The sequence below is a fragment of the Mangifera indica genome, chromosome 7 (assembly GCF_011075055.1).
Source record: "Mangifera indica cultivar Alphonso chromosome 7, CATAS_Mindica_2.1, whole genome shotgun sequence".
NCBI lineage: Eukaryota > Viridiplantae > Streptophyta > Magnoliopsida > Sapindales > Anacardiaceae > Mangifera > Mangifera indica.
Window position 1 is genome coordinate 11,035,683 of NC_058143.1, and position 12,353 is coordinate 11,048,035.

The window sequence follows — 12,353 nt, forward strand, 5'->3', positions numbered from 1 at the left end:
AGCATGTTGTTGGGACAGACAAAATGCAAAATTTTTGTTAAATCCTAAACTTTCTCAGTAACTTCCTCACAAATTTGTTCTACACTTCAAATCTTGCAGCTACAAATTCTTGTAACTCAAACATTTTGTCCTAACATAAGAATATGTACAATTATTAGTCATCCCTTTCAATAACATATAAATAATTTGATCTTAGATGAACTATTGACTACATAGTTAGATATCTATATTCTTTTAAATATACCTTCATATCATATGGTATAGCTTCGTGATTAACCCACCCTTTCTTGATACTCAAATAAACATTATGAAACAATTGAATTGTCTAACAATTTCCCTAATTTGTTTAGCCTAATTAAAGGGAAATAATCAAAGATATTATAAATTCTAATACTAAATGAGAAACCAAAATTCTAAATGATATAAATACCTTTTCCTTTTTATATTATACAAAGTTATTAGATTCATCATAATGGTTACATATTAACCTTTTATGGTTGTTAGAATATATTTGTAATCGTTCCTAATACCACAACATCGAAAGGTATATTACAATATATAACAATAGAAAATAGTAAAGAAAGAAAAGATGTTTTCATACCTTAAATTTTTCACTATCAAAAAGATCACAAAGATATATACAGTCCTCTTGATCTTTAATTTCTTACGGTTGATTTTATAGTATTTCTAAATTACAAGGATGTTCCTTGAATATTTGTGCATTGCATTTTTGAAATTATAGAATCTTTTTGACACTGTATAATTGAGATATTTTATTTCATGTGGCTAATTGATATTGATGTCAAATTTGCTCTAAAATCATATAAGATATAAATAAATCCATGTAAGTTTATTAGATATTATTTTTAGGTTCACCAAATGAAAATAAGAATAAAGTTATAAGGATAATTACTATAATAGGTGCAATGAATTGGTTAACAATATTTACAGGTATTTTTTCCAAGTTAGAACCCATATTGATGCAAAGTTCCACACCACAATACCTATTCATTTGTCAATTTAGATGCATTAACTCCAATGAGTACTCTTTCTTCAATGGTCAAGTCAATATGCAACTTGGTTTTTGTTGCTTGTAGAAGTCTTTCACATCTAACTCTTCAGGTCTTTTTTCGTACTTTATTTGTTCAAATAGCCCCTACAAATGATATTCATACACATTCAACAATATTAGAAAAGAACTCCACATGACATGCACTATTTAAATTTTCTACCATTTGATCATTGAAATCTCTTAAATGTCTAAATTATGAAAGAAATTTTAAGTTCAACAAGCTTTTCAAATTAAATGTGCAATATCACATGTTGAGAGGGTCTAATGGACCCAACTTCCTAAAACCAACAAGAAAATGATGACAAAAGAATATATGAGCAACTGCTCCATCATCTAAAGCAATTAAAAAGTATAAATCATTGTTATATTAAAACACGCATGATTTACATAAATTAAAAGGCACATTGATAAATAAATGAATTTTATATCTTGACCTGTGTTTTCATCTTTTTCACGAGACGGTGATGAACTTTATATCCTTGTAACTTGATTATTCTCTCTATCCTCATAACTTGATTTGTATTTCTTTGCAATATTTCTTCCTGTACCAATAGTCATAATTAGAATCTATAAAATAGAAATCAAAAATAGAAATATCAAGAATAATTTCTTTTTTTTTTTTACAATACATGAAACAATGTTTTAAATTTGAAAATGATATAATCATCCAATTATTCATTAAAGAAAACTAATGTGTTATTTCTTTCACACCATTTTTCATTTATTCTCAGCATCACTAATTAAGTTTTCATCAATATCACTACAATAATCAATTATTATTTTATCTTCGTTCTCAATATCAACATCAACTTCTACAACTTCAATAACATCATGAAAATTACTTGAATCAACTAAGTCTGGATCAATATCAATTCTATAGAATTGTCTACTATTTAATTCATCTTCTTGTACAATCCATTCACTTTGAAAAGATTCATTTTATAGTTTCATATGAATGACATTCACTTCTTTTTCATTTGTGTTATCCATCTCTTGTATATCCCATAAGTTTCTTTGTTGAGCTTTTCGAACCACTTTTCCAATGAGCCCTATACCTGTAATCATTAACGTAGAATAATCATTGGATTTGAATTGCAAGTATAAAAAGGTCATTTTTATACCAAAACTTGCCAATATTAATGCATGTGAGATGATAATCCTTTTGTATTTTTTTTTCATCTGTGTCAAGCCAATCACATTTTGATAATATAGTCCAAAATCCATATATATATTTTAGTTCTAAGATACAAAATAAAACACCAAAAACTCAATTGGTTCACTATCATGCTCTCTTGCTACTATCACTCCACTATTTTAATTGACTTAACAATTTTCTTGATTTTTGTTATGAAAACGCTCTCCATTGACAATACAATTGTTCAACAAATTCACCCAAAAGTCAAGGGCACAAGATAATGAATAAAGTTGTTTAGCTCTTTCATTAGATCCTCCAACATGCAAGGTGTTCATTTACACAAAAACATTGGCTTTGACGTAGATAAAACAAATAACTGATAATTTAAATATTATGTCAAATTTTCTAAAATATGTTTACTTGTACGATCTTCAAACCATTTTGGGAATAATTGTTCATGTCCTTGGTATACGTTATCACAATATTGTGCCTCTAACTCCTTTATGTGTTCACTATTTATAGGACAATAAGAAAAGAAAAGTTTTTTTTTATGGTAATTAACATAAAATAAAAACCTATCCATTTTTATAAAACAAATTGAAATTGAAAGTGACTTACTCTAGAAAAGGTTGTAGCTTTTCACAATTATTCAAGATGTAACAATGAATTTCTTTCAATTCTTTTAGGGGAAGTTGAATTATTTGCATTGAACCTCATGGATGACCTTTTTGTGAAAATATTGAAAGATCTATATGTGATTGGTGAAGTCAACTGTCATCATTTATCTCTACTCGATTAAATCTAGTTTCAATTCTCTAAAGATACATTAAACAAAAACTTAAAACTTCATTCACAATGTAAGCGTCCACAATAGAATCTTTTGGTCTAGCTTTGTTTCTAACATATTTTTTCAATTTTCGCAAATACCTTTCTATTGGATTCATCAATTGATATCCAACAGGACCACCAAGTTTAGATCATTTATAGACAAAGTCCTAACATATATTTATTGAAAAAAGTGAGATAGTTCAACAAATGTTATACAAACATCTTTACACGAGTATTGACGTATCTCACATATGATAATTATGAATTTTTAATCCAATTACCTTATCATCTTTGACATTGACATTTTAGGAAATATTAGTCATATACCCATATTAAAATTTAACTAATTTTAAAAACTGATAAAATTATCTTCTTTCATCTAATGTTAGAGTATAACATTTATATGGTTTCAAATACATATCACCATGAGTTTACAAGTGTAACTCTTTATGTATTTTCATATCTGTCAAATCTTGCCAAACTTTATCAGTATCTTTTGATTTCTCTTCAATGTTTAACAATGTATCAATGATGTCATCACATATATTTTTCTCAATATGCATAACTTCAAGACAATGTCCAATTTTAAGTTTAGACCAACATATCAGCTCAAAAAATATACATTTTCTTGTCCAATTGGATTCATCAAAAGTATGTTATCCTTTTCTAAGTATGTTAACATTTTTTGGATTTTTCTTATAACACACATTTTCAACATTATCTTGTTGTTGAAAAATTTCATATCCTAAGAATATCTTTGGTGAAGGTCTATATTCTCCTTTCACATCAAATTGCTTGTTTTTCCTCTAAGGATGATCTATAGACAAGAATCATCAATGGCCCATGTAGCATATTTTACTTCTCAACAATTGTAATAAAGTAATTTCATTACAAACTGAACAAGCCTTATAGTCTTTGGTTTTCCAACCAAACAAATTTCCTAAGACAGGAAAATCATTTACTATCCACTTGGCAATAAGTAAAAAAAATGTTATCCATTAAACGTATCATAGATTTGTGCACCATCATCCCATAACTCTTTTAATTCATCAATTAATAGATGTGAAAATACATTAATATCTCTTCTAGGTACTTTAGGTCCTAGAATTAGCAATGACATCATAAAATGTAGATCTTTCATACACTTTCACAAGGGTAAATTGTATGGGACAAGTGTCACTGACCACATGTTATAAAAATTACTTATGTTTCCAAAAGGATTAAAACCATACGATGGATCAAGTGCAAAACTAGGATATATCTTGCCAAAATCTTGCCATGCTTCAAAATTAGTTGGATGCCTCAACACATCTTCTATATGAAGTTGTTTTTTCTTATGCCACCTCATATCAAAAGTCATGTGTCTTGACATATATAGTCTCTACAATCTAGGTTACAATGGAAAGTAACACAATATCTTATGGGGAATTGTTTTGCCTTTCCTTTCATCAATATTATACCTAGACACATCACAAATCAGACATTTATCAACTTTTGCATACTCTTTCCAAAATATAGCATAATCAAATTCACATGCATGAATTGATTTATATCCTAATCCTAATTCTTGAAACATCTTTTTAGCTACATAGTATGACACTGGAAGATTTGAACTATTAGGAAAAACACTCTTCAATAACTGGGGAATCATGTCATATGATTTGTTGGTCATATGATTGATGACTTTTATATGCATTAATTTCACAATAAATTCTAGTATTGAAAAATTTGTGCACCCTAGATATAATTCGTATCAAAGTTTAGCAAGTAAATTATCAAACTTCTCAAAGTTTGTATTGTTAATTGTTGTTTGTACTATCACCCATATCTGTTGATTCTCTAAAGCTTGAATCTATATGCATGTTTACTAGATCACATGCATCATTCAATATTTTGATGCATTCATCTTTGTCTTCAACTTAGTTATACATTTCATCAGTAAACATGTCATTTAGATTGTAGCCTTGATTTGTGTTGTCCCCATGAAATATCAATAATTTATCATAACTTTTGGAAAAACTGTACCAATACAAATGTCTTTGAATAGTAATTTGATCATGTAATCTTGTATTTAAACAATCTTTACCTCAGCAACAAGTCTTCCTCTCATTATCTAAGTGATATTTTGCAATGTCAATAAATGAGTCAATTCTTTTAACCTATTCTTTGCACAACCTATTAGACAAATAAATTCATCTTTTATCTATTGTCAAGTTAATTGAATAAATAAATGCATCTAATCCTAAGTGACATCTACAAGAATGGAAAAGAGAAAAAAAAAAAAAAGCAATTTTATTGAATAATGTAGATGTTCCATGATTGCTAGTTAATTATACAAGAGCAGAAAATTTAAATTTTCCATATAAGACAACTAATCAATTATCATCTATATTTATTAGATATCTAAACCACAAAAATTATTATAATTTTAAAGTTATAAATGTATACACTAAATGTTATCAGTGAACCGTTACATTATATTTCTACATATTATAATTTTAAAGATTAATAATTATTTAATTTCATCTATAAATTAAAAAATTAGCTGTCCTAAGGATAACTATAGGAATCATGCTCAAATAGTTAACAATACTTAGAATCTACACATTGGAATTTTAGAAAATGTATTTTAGAATTTGTTATTAGAGAGAATGTACATGGGCTTTGTGTGCATTAATTTGTATAACATGTTTTAATATATAGAATTTCATTATATCATTGAGAAAATATTGTTGATAAGGGTTAAGTTTATAAAGTAGTTTGATGATAGGAATGATTGTACCAAAAGGGATTACATATACATAATTCATTCACCAATTATATCAAAAATGGATGTAAATAAAAAAGGTTAAACTTGAATGTCATATGGAATTTGTTCCTCCTTCCTATGGAGATAAGTGATGATGATGATATCTTCTAATTTTCTTGAATAAAATAGGATAAATTAAATCTAGTTTTCATCACCCTTATTAGTAAGAAACATATATGCTCTTATCGACTTCACTCCTTTCAACAATTCAATTGTTCCTCTCATTTGTATGGAAAGAAAGTAATCTCTAAGTTTTAGCTAGCATGTCTTGCTTTAATGACAGAAAATAATGTGTCCTAAGACCATCTTTGGTACCCAAGGTAAAAACACCAATTTTAGAATTAAATCAGTACAAATACATCAAGTACCAAACATTTTAAGTGATGTTATAATACATGACAACATTAGCTCACTAGATAATCACTATGAGGAATGCAATGAACTTAGTGACCAAGACGCAAAATGAGATTTAAGAAGTGGTTGTTATGAGTGTGAAGATGTAAATGGGGATTAAAGAAGTGGTTGTTGGGAAATGTTGAGATGCAAATGGGATTTAAGAAGTGGTTGTTAGGGAACGCTAGTCATGACCAGTATGATCACTTGAAGAATAACCATTTTGGTTATATGTGAGTTCAACAATAGTGATTGACATTGAGTTGGCAAAGTTTTCAAAGTTAATGAGGTCAAGAGAAAGTTCACCCTTGATGTAGTTAACCATTATGACTTTCAAGGTTTCTAGATATATCACTAAACATTTTGATGTGGTTTATGTTGATTCTAATTTCTATTTGTTAGTGATATGCCCATGCAACTAAGATATCGCATTCTAATTGTTTTAAATTGTTGAGGTTTGATAAATTTCATTTTTGCTCAAATGAACACATTACAATTGGGCCATCGTCACAATTTGGGTATCTCATCATCAAAATTTTGGTAGCACCAAAAACAAAATTCCAATGGGTATCTCGTCATCACAGCCCATTACAAAATTACACATTTGACATTTATTTTGCCCATAATTCATTCGGGAAGTGAGGCATCTCTCAATTAATCATTTTTGTTTGGATGTTTTTGGTTCTTTTTCAGTCTTTTTCCGTATTATTTTTTCAAATAAACATTTGAATATCTTCTAAAACTTTTTTGAGATGATTCTCTTAGGATTTTGTGGGATACATCTTTCAATTGTTGTATTTTACATTATAAACAATTTTATGACTTTTAAATTATCACCATTGCAGTACTATTTTCTTATCTAACATGAGATTAACTGGACCAAATATAACAAGTTTGTGTCTATCTAGCTAGCTCATTTAATTTATGAAAAAGATAAAGAATTAGGTGTCTAGAATCTATCTTGCTAACACTCTTTTACATTATTTTCAATCATTCAATTCCAATTAGTTTTGGATTCTTTAATTTGTTTGTTTTGAAAACACATTTTTAAATTTCAGGTTGGTTATGTTGTTTATATATGTAAAAAAATAATTTGAATTGCTCATATTGTTCTTGTACAACAGTCTCACACCTTCATCAAATATGCAACCAACAGTTATTGAACACAATCACCATTAGGCCTAGGGTTTCAACTAACATTCTAGGGTTATCAAATTTATCAAGTATTAGGATCAATTGATAAAATATGAAAAGATGACTATAATCAAATTAGAAGAGAATTGAGAAAATGAGAAGAAATTATTAAAAGAGAAAGAGATTGATCAACTTACCTGAGCAGAAGAGGAAATTTGGAGATGTTAAGGTTGAAGGTGTGACACAAGAAGAGGAAATTTGAAGATGTGTTAGACTGAAGGTGCAACACAAGAAGAAGAAATTTGGAAATGTGTGAGGCTGAAGGTTGAAGTGGCATAAGGAATTCCACACCCATGACAAAGTGACTTCTTTAACAAAATTTTACCATTATATTTACTTTTTAAAATAATAATATTATAATCATACATCATAATAAATTATTAATATATTTACTAATAATAATATTATATTATATTCAATTTATTAATTTTATTAATAATATCATACTTATTAATATTATATTTAATATCAAATTGAATTTGAACTGAATTTAAACTAATGAGAGATGTCTTTAGAAGATTATTAGTGGGAGGAATAATATTATCAGCATATTAAATAATATTACTTAAGGGATAAATAGGATCATTGATTGGATGAATAGTATCACCAGTAGGATGAATAATATCATTAAAAGAAAGAATAAGAGATAAACAATATCATCGAATGAGAATTTAAGTCAAACTTTAATCGAGCTCTCAAACTGAAACTTCAATTTGATTCAATTTGAATCAAACCAAAAACCAATTCAAATCTAATTGGCTAGGTTCGAGGTCCTGAGAGTACATCAATTATTATGGATGAAAATAATAATAAAAAATATTTTTTAATCATTTAAATATAAATTTAATTAGAAGATAAGAATATATTGACATAATTTTATATTGAAAACTTAATAATCAAATACATTTTAATGGTTCAACACCACTAGCTAATCATCTTTTAATTTTCTTCTCTAACCGACTCAAAATTAAATTGTTGTTTCTATGTTTTCTTATATTTTACATGACTTGTTTATTTAGTTACTACTAGTATGTTTCATATTTTGTAAACTGTATTTTGTGAATGAAGTTATAGTTGTCAAACAAATTTATTTACAATTAAAATTTTAGACAAAATAACAATTTAGTTATCACCAATTTCCCTCTCATGAGAATGTGGAGGGCTAAAAAGATTAAATTATTTTACAACAAAACACTTAGTTGTCAAAACAAAATTACTTGCAACTAAAAATTAGTTGTAAAAAATTAATTTTAGTTACACATTTCACGACTAACGTTATAGTTGTCAAACAAATTTATTTACAACTAAAATTTTAATGGCTAACATAATAATTTATTTACTAAAAATTTCTCTCTAACTGGAACATAAGGCGCCTAAAAGTTGGACAAAGTTTACCTCTATTTTGCAACTAAATATTTAGTTGCAAAAACATAATTATTTGCAACTAAAAAATTGGTTGGAAAAAGTTAATTTTAGTAGTCTATTGTTTCCTTTCATTGGAAAAGTGAGGGTTAAAAAAATGTAATTAATTCTTTGTGACTAAATTCATTTTAGTTGCTCTAAGTCAGTTTTTACAATTATTTTTAATTAGTAGTAAAAAATTTAGTTACTATTTGTATGTTTTTTTGTAGTGGCACTACTTCTAGGTCTATATAGAGTATGGGTCAAATGTCACTATGAGGGGAATATGTGTCATGTAATTACTTATTTATGTTGGTGTTTTTTGGAACAAGAACATTTTGGGATTGGTTTTCTGGAAACGGATTTTCTATGTTGACTAAATTGTTATTAGTTTGATGAGTAACTTCATTAGGTGAGGGATAAGTTTGTTCTGATGTTAAGGAAAGACTATGATTATTACTGTGTGAATTTTGTGAATACTGTTGTTCAAGACTGGGTGTCTTGATCATTTTTGTTTTCGTTTCACTTGAATTGAATGTATCATTTTTAGGCTCTTGTGATGACTGCTTTAGTTAAGAAGGAAAAAACAAATTGTGTCTAGTGTCAAGGTGAAAATTCAAATCTGACTTGGTTCCAAACTCCCTAAATTTAGGTCTAGTTTTGAAAAGGAATTCAGTTTCATTGAATTTGATTTTGGCAACTATGTGAATCTTTCTTTAGGAGCTAAGACACTTGTAGCCTTTGTGTTGAGACTATACCCTGTGAAAACACACCTTCAATAATTATAGTCAAATTTGTGTCTATTATATAATTTAAGGAAAGTTAAAAACTACATCTAAAGTTTCTAAGATAGGTATAATCTAAACTTGTTTTGAACAACACTTGGAAGGGTGAATTCTGACTCAAGCTCGTGGATGGCAGTTTATACATTAAGAAAATTAAAGTTTGAAAGGTTGTCCACTAGAATGTGAAGGGCATTCCAACTTGTGATAACAGAACTAGGTCTAATTCAACAATGTGTCTATGTTTTTCTTCTACCTTACCATTTTGTTGGTGTGTATAAGGGTACGGATATTTGACAATAATCCTCTAACTATGAAGATAAGAGATAATGCTTCTATACTCTGCTCCCCAATCATATTGTAAGGACTTCAGTTTTGTATCAATATGTCTTTCCACTAATTTGTGGAAGCCTATAAAAATTGATTTGACCTGTGACTTTGACTTTAAAAAGAACAACCTAGTAAAACAAGAGTAATCATCTAAGAAGTGCACATTAAATCTATATCCTTTAGGTGTAACATATGGTGTAGGCCCCCAAACATCACTATGAATTAACTTAAGAGAATAGAAGCTTTTATATTGGACAATGGAAAGGAAAATTGGTAAGTTTTATTGGACCCTTAGGTGTTTTAATAATACTAAAAACACAAGTTTGAATGTGTAATAATGTCCAAGGAATGTGTGAAAAACATTATCAAGTAGACATGAATTAAAAAATGCAAAAACAAAACATACACGCCTCGTGTATCATGCCTACACACCTTTATGTTAAGCCAAACAAGAGAAAAAGTGACCGTGTAGCCTGTTTGTGCAATTTTGGCAAAGTTAACAAGGTCAAACCAGACACATGCACATGTGTATGCAAAAATTCAACCATTTGCTTCTCGTTCGATTCCCCATTCAAGCTTTTAAAATTTTTGAGAAAAAAATCACATATGAGGATAGAACACCTATGCTTCATCATGGAACACCTATGCATGCATTTTTCGAGAAGAAAATCTGACCATTGGGAGCTCTGACTAAGGATTGATTGAGCATGAAAAAGTAAAATTTTAAATGACACATGTACGTGTGTCTCATAGATTCATGAAGAAATTGTTGTTTTCAATGCTCAACAGATATATTATTTCAACCAATGGTTATATGAACTATTTCAGTTATCCAAGAGTATAAATTGAAGATTCTTTAATGGGAAATAGGTTAGAGATTATTAATGTAAAAGCTTATACTTTTTTCTTCTCTAATTTCTCTCTCAAAAACTCATAACTCAAATTCTTGAGATATACACTTATGCTCACTTCTTGTATCAACCTTGTAAAGGCATTTTACATTTATTTTTCCATACAAAAACTCTTTTGGGTAAAATTTCAGATAAACTATTTTGGTGGGCACAATTCTAAAGAATTTACGAGTAAAACTTTAAGTGAATTACTTGATGAAATGGGTGAAGGAGATTTGGAAGAGAAAGTTTTAAACCATTATAAATTATTGAGTATTTCCTTTCCCTACTCTCTTTACTTTATGCATTATATTTGTATTGTATGTTTTTGATAAATTATTGAGTATTGTCTATGTTTGATTGCATGAGTAAATTTGTTAGACATTGATTTAGTTTGACTATCCTTGTTGAAATTGTTTAAATGATTGATTTTGTTAGAATAATTGTTTGAAAGATTTTATTTGGTTAAAGTTTTTAAATAATCTCATTTACACTCCTTTAGGATTATTAGTCATTTTGGGTTTTTCAATATTTTGCCAAATTGACAATATTCACAAAAAGGAATTTTATTTGCATAATATTTGAGAAAAAGGAATAGTTTAAACACAATAGCAGCAATTCTATTATACAGGTTCCATAATCTTATATGTCAAGTAAAACATTAGTCTTTCGAACATTTAAAACAAAATTCAATGCAAAATTAGAATTACTCATCAAGACAAATTGTCTATTTGCTAGAATAGGTACTATTATAGTGAGACATTTTGAGGGGCTACTGTTGAGAAACGTAGGAAGCTGTTGAAAGGGATGTCTTGAGTTGATATAACCCATTCTCAAGTAAGCCTTAAAGCAAAATTGTCTTTGACTTCAAGTCCTTTACAACACACAAATTAGAGGAAAATTTAACGATGACATTATTATGCTTTGTAAACTTTGAGATAATAAGCAAGTTCTTTTATAATTTTAGGCACACAAAGTTTGTTTTTCAAAAATAAAGGTCTATTAGGAATAACATAGGGTAAGAGAGTTGAACCTATGTATGGAATGTCTAGACACTCACTATTGCCAACCTGGAGTTGGTGTTATCCATTTCAGGTGGCTTTCATGGAGAGTTGTTAGGGATTGGAAATAACATGGTCTATAGCACCAAAATCCATATACAATTCAGAATCTAAAACTACTACAAGACTGACAACAATGTTGGCTGAGGTTTGTTGTGAATTGACTTGGTTAGGATAAGGGTTTTTTTGTGAGGTATGACTAAGTTGTTATAAAATAAGATATCAACTTGAATGAAGGTTTGGTGAGAGTTGGTGGTTTATGGGTGTGTTGTGTTTGTGTATGGATAAGGGTAATTGGTATAAATTGTGTTCTGTGTGTAGGGGTGAGATTCATATTTTGGTACTTTGGAATAAACAAACCTAGACTAGAACTGTCAAAATTTGTCTATTCTCATAATGCATTTGTGGGTTACCCATACTTTCATTATAGGTTGGCCAAATGACTATTTCCCGCCCAA